Source organism: Triturus cristatus, chromosome 4_1 (genome assembly GCF_964204655.1).
Source record: "Triturus cristatus chromosome 4_1, aTriCri1.1, whole genome shotgun sequence".
In the NCBI taxonomy this organism is placed as follows: Eukaryota; Metazoa; Chordata; class Amphibia; order Caudata; family Salamandridae; genus Triturus; species Triturus cristatus.
In genome coordinates this window covers 249277301-249290788 of record NC_140585.1, presented here as the reverse complement: position 1 = coordinate 249290788, position 13488 = coordinate 249277301, and the positions used below count along the sequence as shown (strand labels likewise).

General features: G+C 42.1%; 1 pseudogene across 1 annotated transcript in view; it reads right to left on the bottom strand.

The window, feature by feature from the left end:
• Nucleotides 1-13488, bottom strand: part of LOC146854205 (solute carrier family 23 member 1-like) — a 260981-nt pseudogene that overhangs the window by 44880 nt on the left and 202613 nt on the right. The window contains exon 9 of the transcript XR_014980995.1: nt 1538-1646. The product of XR_014980995.1 is annotated as a solute carrier family 23 member 1-like (transcript). The remainder of the gene's footprint in view (nt 1-1537; nt 1647-13488) is intronic.

Sequence of the window (13488 nt, the reverse complement as noted above, 5' to 3'; positions counted from 1 at the left end):
GAATGCATGGCAAGGCCGAGTCTCGTAGGCTATTCTTAATTCCAAGGAGTTAACATTATAATAGCTGGATTTAGGCACGGAAATACCGGACGGAATTAGCAATGCCGGAAGTGGTACAGACAGCTCAGATTGGGCCCTGTGTTTGGTAATAACAACTATTACGATAGGATAGTTCAGTTTCCGATGCGAGTGAAATAAATTATTGTTTGCAATGGTAGTAGTATTAGTTTTATTGTTAGACATGCAGATTCTTATTATATTATTATTTTTTTCACAATGGTAGTAGTATTAGTTTTATTGTTAGACATGCAGATTCTTATTATATTATTATTTTTATTAGCAGTGCTGTAGTATTAATAGAAATATTAGCAGTAGTGGTAGAGGTAACAGTAGTAGAAGTAGTGGTATTATATTATTAGTATTTTTGTAGCGGAGATAAGAGTAGTGTTAATAACAGTAGTGGTAGTCTTATTCTCATGTTGTGATGCCAATCCTAGTTAGCTCCTTACAAAGGGGCCGATTCCGATCCGGGTCGGAAGGGCACCGAACGCGATCCGGCCGGAAAAACTACGAGCCGTACGCGTGTTTTCCGGCCGACTCGTATACAGCTGTACGAGCGAGCAAGTACGATGCGAGCTACATGAAATTCACCGACCGAGTCGTTTCCGGGTCCAAACCGCTCCGTACGTCTCGGTCGTAAGCTAACCGTGGCGTGCAATGGATGCGATTCACGACCGAGCCAGTACGATGCACGTGTCGGACAGCCTGTGCGAGCCGGAGTGTCCGGCTCGCAAATCGTCCGGGTGGTTGCTTTTGGGGGTCCCCGTCAGACCCCCTGTCACCCGCAGCCCTACGACTCGGACACAGGGGGAGACCCATGGGTCTCCCCAAACATGCATGTACGGTGCGTATGGCACTGACGCGTACCCACTGTAGGGGGGGCACTCGTCCGCGACAAACCCATTCAGTCAATGGGAGCCCATATACGCGTCGTACGACCGGCTCCCATTGACTTTTATGGAAGTCCAACCAAACCAAGTCCGGCAGCATACGGCCGCATCGTACTCGCTCGGTCAGACTGCAGGACTCCGGCTCGGTCAGAAAACACTCCGGATCTGGCTCGGTCGGAGTGCTTTCTGACCCGGATCGGAATCGGACCCTTAGTGTTCCTCCCGGATCTAATTGTTATACTGTTTTTAGATCTCGCACTGCGCATGTACAACGAGGAATTCAAGGGAACCTTTACTTAGGATGTCCGGATACAAAATGAAACCTGTAAGATTCAACTAAACACGAATAAAGAGGTCAAAGATGCAGCAGAAATCAAATGGGATTGGCTGATAAACTATCTAAAAATGTATACCCAGCAGCTGATGAATAGTAAAGATAGTATTGCTATCCATTTTACCTAGTGCTTCCTGCTAGAGCCTGCCAGCTTCCAGGCTCTTAGTAACAGGTGATACTATTATCACAGAAGAATACTGTCATTATTTTTTTATTATTAATCTAATTTTCACTATGACCATTTTATACTCACCAGTCTCCATGGCCCGTGCATTTTGATTCACCCAGTTGGGGACAGTAAGTCCAGAGAAAATGGCAAATCCAACTATAAATATATTTCTTGAGGAATTCATATCTGCAAACTGGGACAGAGAAACAATTAACATGAAAACCTTAAAACACTGCTCGCAGCACAGGAACAGGCACATGCATCTGTCTACAATCATCCATCTATCAATAGATCGACAGAAATGCTCCTGCATCTGTACACATATGTACAGACAGGAGCATGAACATATAAAATAACACAGAGATAGCGTTACTCCGACAGAGAGTATTATGTTACACAGATGCAAATAAATAGGCACTCCCTAATATATCTAAACGAACTTTGAGAACATTAAGAGACAAACAAGCTCATGCAACTCAAATGTTCACAATTCTTCAATTCATTGTTTGCTCAATAAATACTTATGTAGCGCAGACTAACTCCTACCAGCAACAGAGACCTGCTTTACAGAACCTAACAAGCATGACACACAATCAAGCAGCAATATTCTGATACCAATGGAACATAAACAACATACACCAAGCACACAAAACAGCACAAGCACACTCCTAGACTATTCGCCTACACTGAATGATAAGTTATGGATTTGCAGCATAGGGGGAGATTGCTGCTGCTTTTGGCATGCTTTGTAAATCCACCTACAGTCAGTTTATTCCCTATGGACCTGGAACCATGGGATGTGCATTTCTTGATGTAGCACTCTGTTGTGTATAATGGTGTAGAATTGTAATGGAACGCAACATTTCAACACCAATAGTCACCTGGAAGTTATAGAAGATGGCAGCTAGAAACCTCAGCAAACACTTGGAGATAATGGATGGAACGCTGAAACTTTTGAGAGTCTCACCCCCAGTCCCAGATCTGGGTTGAATCCATCATCGTTCTTTAGATCACTTCACCACCCCAGTAGAAACCTCTGATTTGTAGTGTCTCCCTTGGCTGGCACACAAGGAGTCCTGAAACAGGTAAATTACTGACCATTTGCGGGTAAGAAAAGAGAGCATATGTAGTGGTTAATCCCTTTCTCACCCTAACTATGCATTGACTTGCGCAGCTGATAGTCATTCTAGCTTAGTTTTCTCTGCCGTACCTTGTCCATATACCACCGGATCAGGTAGTCTATCTACTGGTTGAAGTGTGCAGAAAGCTCTCAGATCTATCCCAACTTAAGGAAATTCCTGAGAACTCGCTGAACTACACTATATCCTGTACCATTAGGAAAAAGGTTAATCACTGGAAAAACAGGATATCATTTTCATGCATGAATGCTAATAGCTTCCCTGACTTAAACACCGTCCACGATGTCCGTGTCTTTCTCTCAGCCAGCAGGCCAGGAGCTCAATGGCTACCACTACCAACAGAGCGGACATCCCTGCCTACTCTCCCTGGAACTGGGAAGAGGGCCCGATATCAAACCGGATTGTGGTTCTGGCTAAAGGATCCTTGCATAACAGGTAAAGCGATCTCAGCATGTGTCCCCCCACCCTAACATGCCGAAGGACCTCCATTAAAAAAGGCAACTCCAGTGAATCAAAGGCTTTCTTGGTATATAAAAAGACCAAGGCTGCGCTTTGGTTTCCATCTGCATCATGATCTCTTTTGCAATTATCTTAGCTAGCATTTTTCTATTGATGTTTAATAGAGGCTTGGGCAATGTTTTAATATTTTTTTCCCTAAGCAGTGGTGGAAGTATCCTCTACTCAGTGCTTCACTGTAGGGCAGAAAGCTAGAATATTACTAATAGATTTATACAATTCTGTCATTAGGCTGTCTGTTCGTGGGGCTTTGCTGCCAGCCAGATTATTGATGGTTGCAATAAACCCCGCTAGAGACCTCTGATCATGTACTAGTTTTCCATGATGATCTTCTAACTAAGCAATAACAATCCCCTCAATGTGTTATTGTAGATGGATGCAAGCGTGGTCCCGCTTGAGGCATAAAGCTATGCATAAAATGCTGTGAAAACACCCAGTACATCACAACTGTCAATAGCCAAACCCCCATTTCCCTTCCTAACCCATGTAACTGTATACTGGCTCCCATCTCTGCGGAGCAGCCAGGCCAAAGTATTTTGCCTTCCTCATATTTTCGAGCCTGAGCGTGCTCGCCCAGGTACCTCCAGATCTGCCATTTCTTGGAAACAGACCAGAGGTGCATTTATTTCAGCTAAACATCCTAGGCCTTTCATTTAGCCTGTTGCTCTTCTAATTCCTTAACTTCAATTCATTCTGGGCGTGTCTGTAGGTCCTTAAGTATCTTCCCTAGCTTGGATATTGTCACTTCTTTAATATAAGTTTTAAATGGTTCCCAAAGCTTTAGAAATTTAGAGACTGAAGCAAAGCAATCTAGGATAGCCTTTCACATCCCAGCACAAGACACCAGTCGAGCAGGGCATCCGAAGGGAGCCCTCAGCATAGCAACCCCCTGCCTCTACTGGGAATATCCAATACCAGTTTCACTGGGGAATAGTCAGAAAGTGTATGTCGCACCACTGCTTGTGATACCAGCCAGTAGTTTCTGTGTGAGAGGGAATTATAAAATAAAAGGAATACCCTCTATCTTCATAATATTTTAGCGGCCAGATAACTTCAAGTTCAGCAGTTCCAGTGCCTGCCATATTTCTACCTCATACCTTTTAATTTGGTCACTCTCGGGCTTCGACCAGCCTCATACTAGGTCTCGTGTCCATCTACCTTCTCAGCGAGTGTGTACGGTTAGAGTCTGTTGTGCCTATATTGGGGCCTTAGGTATCAATCAGGGTGACTCAGTATCTAGGAGGGGCTTGAAATCGCAAAATAACTGCCCTCTGAGTCAGCATATTTCTCAGTAAGTATGATGTCAAGCATTTTGCAGATTAGCATAAACACCCCTCTGGAAAAGGAGCTAAAAGATGCAAATAGCCTGTCCAACCCCCATTTTGTAGCAAAGGTCGTCTGTTTCTTGGGTCTAGCTGCATAGTCTTTAGCATCACCAGGTCTATACAAGGCTTATCTACTTATGTTACCCCCTTTCTGGCCTTTTGTGAATTAGAGAACCCGAGGACTTTGTGTCAGAACTGAGCTCCTCCTCTTAACAATTAACGACTATACAGTCACTCTTTCACCATACCAAACATCCAGCCATTTGTAAAGTTTTTAATAGCATTTTCAAGTGCAATATACTATCAACAGAAACCAGATGGCGGTCTCCACTGTACGGTGAAAAGAAAACCATCCTCTGGCCAAAGCTACATCAGTCTGTGTGCTTAACCATCTGCTGCACTTGAGACCTAACCCTTGTTACTCACTTAAGCTGGAGACGATTGGACCATGTATAATCAACAGGTGAATAGAAAACAATAAAGTTATCAAAGCACCAAGATAAACAAAATTACATTTATTCACAAAATCTCACATGTAATAACAAAATAGTAATTAACATTATATCTGACAATAATCACATGAACAATACATAATTACAATAGACTCACAAGAACATAAACAGTACATACTAAAAGAAAGAGAGTGTAAAATAGACAAACAGAATATGTCAATAAAATTTACATATCCGTGATTTAACACTATTTCCGGCGTAGAACTTGGTGTTTTTATGATTTTCAACTCGTTCTGTCGCCTGTGTTCACGGATTATGTGGTTAAAAAGGCGTCGACGCGTTTCGATGGGTTTAAAATATTTCCATCTTTATCAAGACAACATGATGGACTCTCTTGAGTTGATTAAAAAGGCATATTCCAGAAAAATCTTTTTCACATATCCCACATAGGGCCTCTATGTTACTAGGTCGATGGTCTCACTTTATTTCTTAGTCAGTATTTGGAAGTAAAGTGCCCTTCAATTAATTCCTGGGGCTCAAATATGTATATTGATGGTTCCGTCCAAACTTGCAACTATTAATTCTTATATGGAGACCGTCGTGTCTTAGTTATGATCTGCAAATTATTAACTGAACTACAGCATGGTTGTTCCGAAACGGCTAATCCAATGTTCTCAGCCTTACAAAACTCCCTTGTCAATTGGGATCAATTTGAATAGATGCACACACCCGCGTGGGTTTAGTCGGAAATGGTCTCCACTGTACGTACATAGGTTACATTAATAAAACATATTTAGAACACCGCACCTTGTGGCATAACTTTGAGCCCCTTCCGACAACCGGTTAAGGTCATGCATATCCTACTTACCCACCCTCAACTGATCCCCACAGATACTACTCTCAAGGAGCTTGTAAACGGTCCACACATTCTATCAGTTCCGCGTCATATACTGGCAAACAAAACAGCCAGACATGATATCAGATACCAGTATGTCTGATGAATGTCGAGACGGGAAGTATGCATCGCCTTGAACAAAAACATAGCAACAAATCCCTCCCATTCGTACCCACACTGATATCCCCAACTTACCGGGAAGCTAACTCCTAGAACTTGTAACAGAAACTCCATCTCAAAATGAATTGTGTGTGGTACACACATGTGGGCTTACAGTGCTGGTCACCTCTATCTCTGTAAATTTATTTTACTTGCGTAAATGCATAATGTTTAAAGAAAGTGACTAATTCAGCTAGGCAAGACAGATGGTTCATCCAGACCATCAACGTCAGAGGACACCCCCACAAGGAATGGATCCAAACAAGTCCGCCTTAGATGGAGGCAAGCATCTCTGTAACCTCCTACCGGGTCACTCGGGTATCCTCTACTCCAGCGTCACTCCACATCACTGGTGTTAATTGTCGGCTTGTCTGTATGTTGACCTTACATGGGCGTACTGGAGGGTGTTTTGCTGCTCTGCAGTTTGTCTTGTTTCTTGATGAATTTGGGAGCTTCCTTCATATCCGTGATTATGTGTGTCCTATCCTACCATTTAAAATGTTGTTTGGTTGGGTAGAATATAAAGTGTTTCACTTTCTTGGCTCTCCAACGTTTTTCCACATCCAGGAATTTATCTCGGGTCTCTTGAACCACTGTAGAAAAGTACAGATGTATATTTATCATGGATCCTTGAAATTGGAGGGGATCCTTCTTCCTGGCATGTTGGAGGACAGTATCTATATCACAATAATTTACTAGGGGGGCTAATATTGGCCATGGAGGGGCTACTGGTGGCAGCCTCAGTGGCTATGGGAAAAGTTCTCTTTCAAAAGGGGGAAAGAAGCGAGGTGGATGGCATTTAACAGATGAAGGATAGTGCAGGTGACAGGATTTTGAGTGCTACGCTCTGAACAGAGACTGTGCACTGATTAGATTCTATGGGATTGACATTAGGAAGACAAGGACATTGTTAAATCCACCATCCAGGGTATGGGAAGAGAGGACAGACATTTATGAGATATAACTGTAATTGGACCTTCACGAGTTTGCAATTGGAAATTAGTCACACCATTCCTATAGATAGAGGAACATGTGTGAGGCTCCTGGCCAGGAACGCTGCAGCTGTAATGAAGAAAATGGTGTACATAGCATGAACAAAAGTTTTAAATGAAAGGGTTAAGGGTGTAACATAGGCCCCTGCAGCCAATGCGATGCGGGCGGGGGGCTAACCCTCCAGGGGACCATTGAAGAGGGGCCCTATTCAGTCCAAGGTCAATGAATATCTGTGAGATACGGCTGACTCGGGAGCCCCTCAATAAATTCTGCAAGGGGGGGCACCATTTTGTGTTACACCACTGGCTATGCCCATATAAGTGTGACAACCTCGTCAACTACTTTGTGGAGCCCCACTGGTGGTCTTAGTTACCTCCACTCCAATATTCGTCTTGTCCCTATGGAGGAGATAAGGAAGAAAAGGGAGACTGTGGATATCCAGAAAACTGGTGACTGAGATCAAGGGTACGCAGATCGGTGAAATGAGAACCTTGTAACAGTGCTATAAGGGAAATGTTAAAAAGAGGTGACAGTAGAAATAACGTAATTATTTTTCAGGGTTGAACACAGGAATAAGTATATGAGTAATAACATTTTTCTTTAAATGATGTCTGAATATAGCTTTTTATCAGATGTGTTAAGGTGTATTTTTTTGCATGGAAGTACAAAAGTTTGAAAATTTGACAGTCATTTTGACCGAGGATACCACATAGGGTTAGGCACCAAAAGTCACAGGAACAGTTGTCATTCAGTAATGAAACAGGTGAGTGTGTTGTTGCAATATCATTTATTTTTGTAAATGTTAATATATACTCCACGTAATTTGTGTTTCTGTTGGTTGAGTGTTATAGTCTTGTCTGTGTAATTAGTATTCATGATCATATTTGGTGTTCTGTATGTGTATAAAAAATTTTAGAACAGGGTATTCAAAAATTAGGAAGTAGTGGCGCTCTGCAGATAAACGTAGGTACAGTGAGCTTCAATATCTGTATGGTGCAAAGCAGGGAGGGGAGACCCCTGAAACCCCTCAAATTGTATAGGACAAATAAAATTTGACCTAAAACCAAGCAAAAGAACAGTCCTGTGCACACATACAATTCATTAAATCAAAAATTGACATGAGTAAGTACAATTCAACAAAAGAAACATCCATATATAAATTAGTAATTCTGTTTAATATGCATATCCAGCCGACACGTGTTTCATCGTGGGACGTGTAAACCACGACTCTTCAGGGCTGAAGCTAGTGCCAAAATGACAGTAGATACCCTCCACCGGTGATAATTCCAACCCGGTAGGGGACGCAAAAATGTGAGCGATGGGTCAGTCGATCTGTGCAAATAAGTATCGTCTCTTCAAAATTAAGCAAAAACAAGGATCAAAGATGACTTCATGCCGCCAGTCACGTAAAAATCAGTTATATAGACAAAGTATCCTTAAAGAGTAATTCCAGCTCGTATGTGTCAGGCAACGTCTTTACTAGAAAAAGTGTCAAAGCATCCTGGCGGCATCTATTCCGTATGCGAGTGAATAATATCTACTGTCATTTTGGCACTAGCTTCAGCCCTGAAGAGTCGTCATGTCAATTTTTGATTTAATGAATTGTATGTGTGCACAGGACTGTTCTTTTGTTCTGTATGTGTATGCATATTGGCTGTGCAGGTTTAAAAAAACATTGTTGAGATACATAGGATAAACATGCATACTACATTCCCTTGCAGATGGGACAGAACTACCTCTGAATTGTTTTTCATGTGTCATGAAAAGTCAATTTAGTGAGTTCTCCATACAACTTAGGAGGTTTCAGCCCCTCCAGCTAGTGAAAATTGCTTGATTATTTGAATTACAAAGAGAAAAAACATGGTTTGACATTAGTGATTTAGCCTGATTTTCAGTTACTGAAATATGTATTTAAGCAACGATTTTTTAATGCACTCTTTTTTTTAAATTGCTTTTGCATTTAGGTTTTCATTTTTACAGGTGCAAGGTACACCTTGGCATACACCCACGACTTGTTGGAGTATAATTTTGTTCTGCTCCTTTTTCTTTTTAGTTCGAGCTTCAAGACCTGTTGTAAATACTTTGTGGGGTTACAGCCCACCCATTAGTTTTCATTTGTTTATTTCAGTGTACTTTAAAAATCCTTAATTCTAAATGGTTAATCTTTCCTATTTAGCTCGCCTTTTGGTCGTTTGTTCACTCCCACAAAGCACCACCCCATTACTTGTAACTGTCCACTTGTGTGCATTTAGGCTTCTTTCTGGCACTATTTATTTATTTTGTTTCTGCACGGTGGCATGGGAAGGCTCTCCGTTTGTGCTGCTGCTCTCCCTGCCTTTTGATTTTGAGCGCGATTTAAAACAGGCCTGTAAATCTTGTCACCTTTATTCAGCATGGCGCCCGCTTTTGTGCTTTTATTTTATCAGCATGGCCCCCCACAGCTGGTCATTGACACTGCAAAGACTCCGGTATGTAAAGCATTTAGACACCTCGACATTGAACTGCAAGTGCGTGTCTTCTTTCAGGCTGAAGTTCTTGGAGCGAAAACATGAACGCAGCTTGTTTATGCATTCTTGCCTAGCCAATCTGTTTTCAGCATTTGCTGTTCATTTTTCTGAAACTTTACTTAATCAGAAAATGCAGATTGAAAGGACCAACTTTATACCCTCGTTGAAATGTTCCTAACTAGACTTTTTAAAACGCTCTTCAAGGAGAGAGGCAACTTTATGTATTTATAACAAGGAGTGTCTGGGCTTTGTTACTGCTACTGACGATCCTAAAGTTTAAACAGCCTTCCCTGTTGTAGCCAACAAACCTCCAGACTCTTTTTCGCGCTTCCCTGCTCAATAGATTATTTCAGCTCTGTTCATGTTACGATCGACCAGGGACCCTGTGTGAAGGGTTGCGCATGGTCAGGCTCCTAGTTTTGTCTTGTGTGTACTCTTGAGCCAAATGCAGTGTAAGCCTGAGGATGGCTTTAAAGTGGACACACTGTTACTTGTGGCTTATGTGAGTTGCTACATAATCTTGTGTCATACTAGCCACATCGTCATGTAGAGCTCCTGCGTCCATAGCAACAGTAACCTAAGATTTTAACAACCTACCGTAAGTTTTTTTCTACGTATCCTATGATCAAATCATAGCACATTCATCTCTGCATAATGTTTGGTTTACGTACCTTAATGTGTGCGTTACCCAGTGCTTCCACGCTTGCAGCACATGAGAACTGCTACAGTATGTTTGGTTTGGAAGGTTCTAAGGAAATTTTTCACTGCTGTTTTGCTATGGGAGCAGTGAAATATGACTCCCCCTTTCTGCTTGTGACCTTAGGGCATTCAATTTAATTTACAGACTCATGGTTTGTGAAAGGGATGTATCCTTAAAAAGCCTTTACTGCTCTTTTATGGCAGCTCCCCATCGGTCAATATGTAGTAACAGTGTGCGCGGAGCCAATCACTTCAAAGCTTGTTTTTCTTCAAAGGCATTGTGCTTATCTTTTGTATGTATGTGACTTTGAATCTTGTTGCTTTGAGCATTCCACGGAGTGCTTGTGTTTTTGTTTTCACTCTTTCCACCCTCCGTCGCCTCTTTCCTCCCTCCCAATCAACCCCAGTCAGATCGCCCTCACATCCAAACATGCGTTGTTTAAACACTCTACTGAGTGCATCTTTTCACTCCCCCACCTCACAAATCTGCAAGAACTTCTCCTTTCAGTCCCTTTATTTTTTGCATTTCTATATAGTGCAAATGAAGGTATCAAAGCATTTTACATGAGTATTAGTTCTTTTACAGAAACTTGCCCAGAAAAACAGGATGTAGAGCTTCCACTGAGACTCAAACCCAGATCCCCAGCTTTAAAGTCCTGGCACTAGCTGTTACTCCACATCCTCTCTCCTGACTTATGTTTTTGCCATTCTGTTGGTCACTCTTTTTTGCTGGCGACTTTGAGAGACATGAACAGTGGATTCAGGGCCTATGCCTTCATTCGCGCTACATAAAAATGCAAAAATAAGAAGGAATGATCTAGTGAACGTACATTGGCCTACTTAAAGTATCTACCGCCTAAAAGCCACCATCTGGGTACATTCTAAGCCAAAGACGGTCACAAATAGGGATATGTTTCTCCCCTCAGAAGATATTAGTCACACATTTACACACTCCTGCAGGTTTCAGGAAGGCGACAAGGGTTGCAGTTGCAGAAAATATGTCTTTAGGAGCATTGGGATTACATCTCTAAGCACATTAATTTGAGCAAACTTTTAAACGAGCAACAGTCAAGGGAACCAAACAGCTACCCCAACAGCTTTTTAGCCACCATTAGCACATTTCTGGTAAATTATGTTATTAGTGGCGGCGCCATGTCGTGTAGTTCCTATAAACCTATATAGGATCTGCGGGTTTAGACAACATAGACGGTGGGATTGGTGTTTAGACTGATTCCAGACACCACCACCAAGTATGTTAGCCTGTATACCAGCTAGCTCACAGTACCATTAGAAACCCTTCTTACTAAGGAGAGAATAGTTCTTGGCAACTATCGAACATGACAACTCTGTCCCATCAGGGATCGTGGAAGCAGTACAGTACTTTTCGTTCAGTCACTCGTGCTCACTTTGTCCCAGAGAGATACATAGAATAAATGGTGGGGATGTTTTCAATAAGCATTTATTGAACCAGCATCATTCTAGTGTAAAATAGGTGGACTGAAACAACCATTAGACAGAAACAGATATAAATGATTATAAGCACCAACAGAGTTAAAGGATGTTAGATTTCTACCATAATGCTAAAACCATGAATACAGCCAGGTATAAAAATACATGACAATAAAATGCGTCCTCCTACAATGCGACCCTAACTACATCTACCTAAGTGTAACTAGCATGTATGTAGGTGTAAAGCCAAGAATCCCTCTAGGAAAGTCACCCCCATTACCTGAAGTGAGAGACTGTGGGACACCGTCGTGGTCTCGATATTGACACCCCACGAGGGATGTCAGACAACTGCGAGATGGAGTGTCTGGGTTCAGGAACCTCAGTGCCTTGCATCAGTGTGTCAGCATGGAAGTCCCTTTTCTCCTCTTCCTGCCTCAGTCAAAGATATGGTGTATATATACCCAAAGTGGTACCCTCAGGGGTTCTACCTTGCTGTGTCATGTCGGGCTTAGGATGATGGAAGGAATGACCCTTATACATGGTTATTATGAAGGAGATGGTAGTCCTGCTGAGTTTCCAAGAATCCTCATACATAATGGATGAGGCTAGTTTTCAAGGGAAAACTTCCTGTAAGCAGTACCATAACTAGGTAAAAGGTAGGTCCCAAGAACCGTTATGTAGTGTAATGGTAGGGAAGAATATTGGTGAAAGGTTAGGTGACTACCTGAGCCTATATTGGGGTACCTATATGAAACATAAAAAAAGTCCACACCCTTTTTTAAGAGTTGCCTCATGTTCACACTCTGCTCCGCAAAATTCTTTACAAATTTCGAGTAATATTCTACTATTCCCAAAAACGTAATCAATTCCTTCTTGGATGAAGGAGGGCTCATCTCCTGAATGGTGGATACAAGATCAAGCTTAGGTTTGATGCCCTCCCTTTTAATGTTGTGACCAAGGTAGTCTATTGAGTAAGAACAAAAATTACATTTTTCAAACTTGATCGTGAGGTTACATACACACAATTTCCCGAAAACATCTCTCATACGTGCATCATGTTCAGACTCATCCTTACCAAAGATTAGGATGTCATCCTGATAAATACATACTCCTCCTAAGCCTTTCACACCTTCTCCATGGCAGGCTGAGCCAGCTCACAAAATGAGCGTGCACATCACCAATAACTGAGTGAGGGGCATTCTGTCCTCCCTGTGTCCCACTAGTTTGGGGCCTATGGCGTCACGATCCATGCTCCACTTTTTCCCGTCTTCCATAATTACCACATTCTTTTTAACCTCGCTTATTTTCTCAGGAGCATAATATTTGTCGCCTTTACCATATAGGCCCTCGGGTTTCCTGATGTAAACTTTTTGCCCTGGTCTGAGACACCTGTCCTTAGCACCCCATTTCTTGTCATACCATTCCTTGTACTTCTTTTGTCTGGATTCCACCCTCTTACTGAACTCTTCCTGATTGACCTCTACCTTACCTTTCGGGTACAACCAGTTGGGAGACCACTTTGAGCCCGCCTTCCTCCCCCTCAACAATTCAAAGGGAGTATGACCTGTGGTGAGACTAGGTGTAGTATGGTATGACCATAGCATATCTCTAATGGCTGACTCATTGGGCTTCCCAGACTTGACAGCAAGTTGAATGCACACTTTTTTCAAACGATTAGCCCTCTCAACTTTCTCATTTGCCTTAGGACAATACAAAGGAGTGCAAATGTGGGCAATGGACATGTCCTTTAAAAACTCCTTCATCTCATCCGACACCAACTGGACACCATTATCCGTTATTATGGTGGAGGGAATACCCTCCTTAGAAAACACATCACTCAAGAACACAATTAGGGATTTAGTGTTGGTGTTATTCACAAATTTGTATGTGATCCAGTTCGA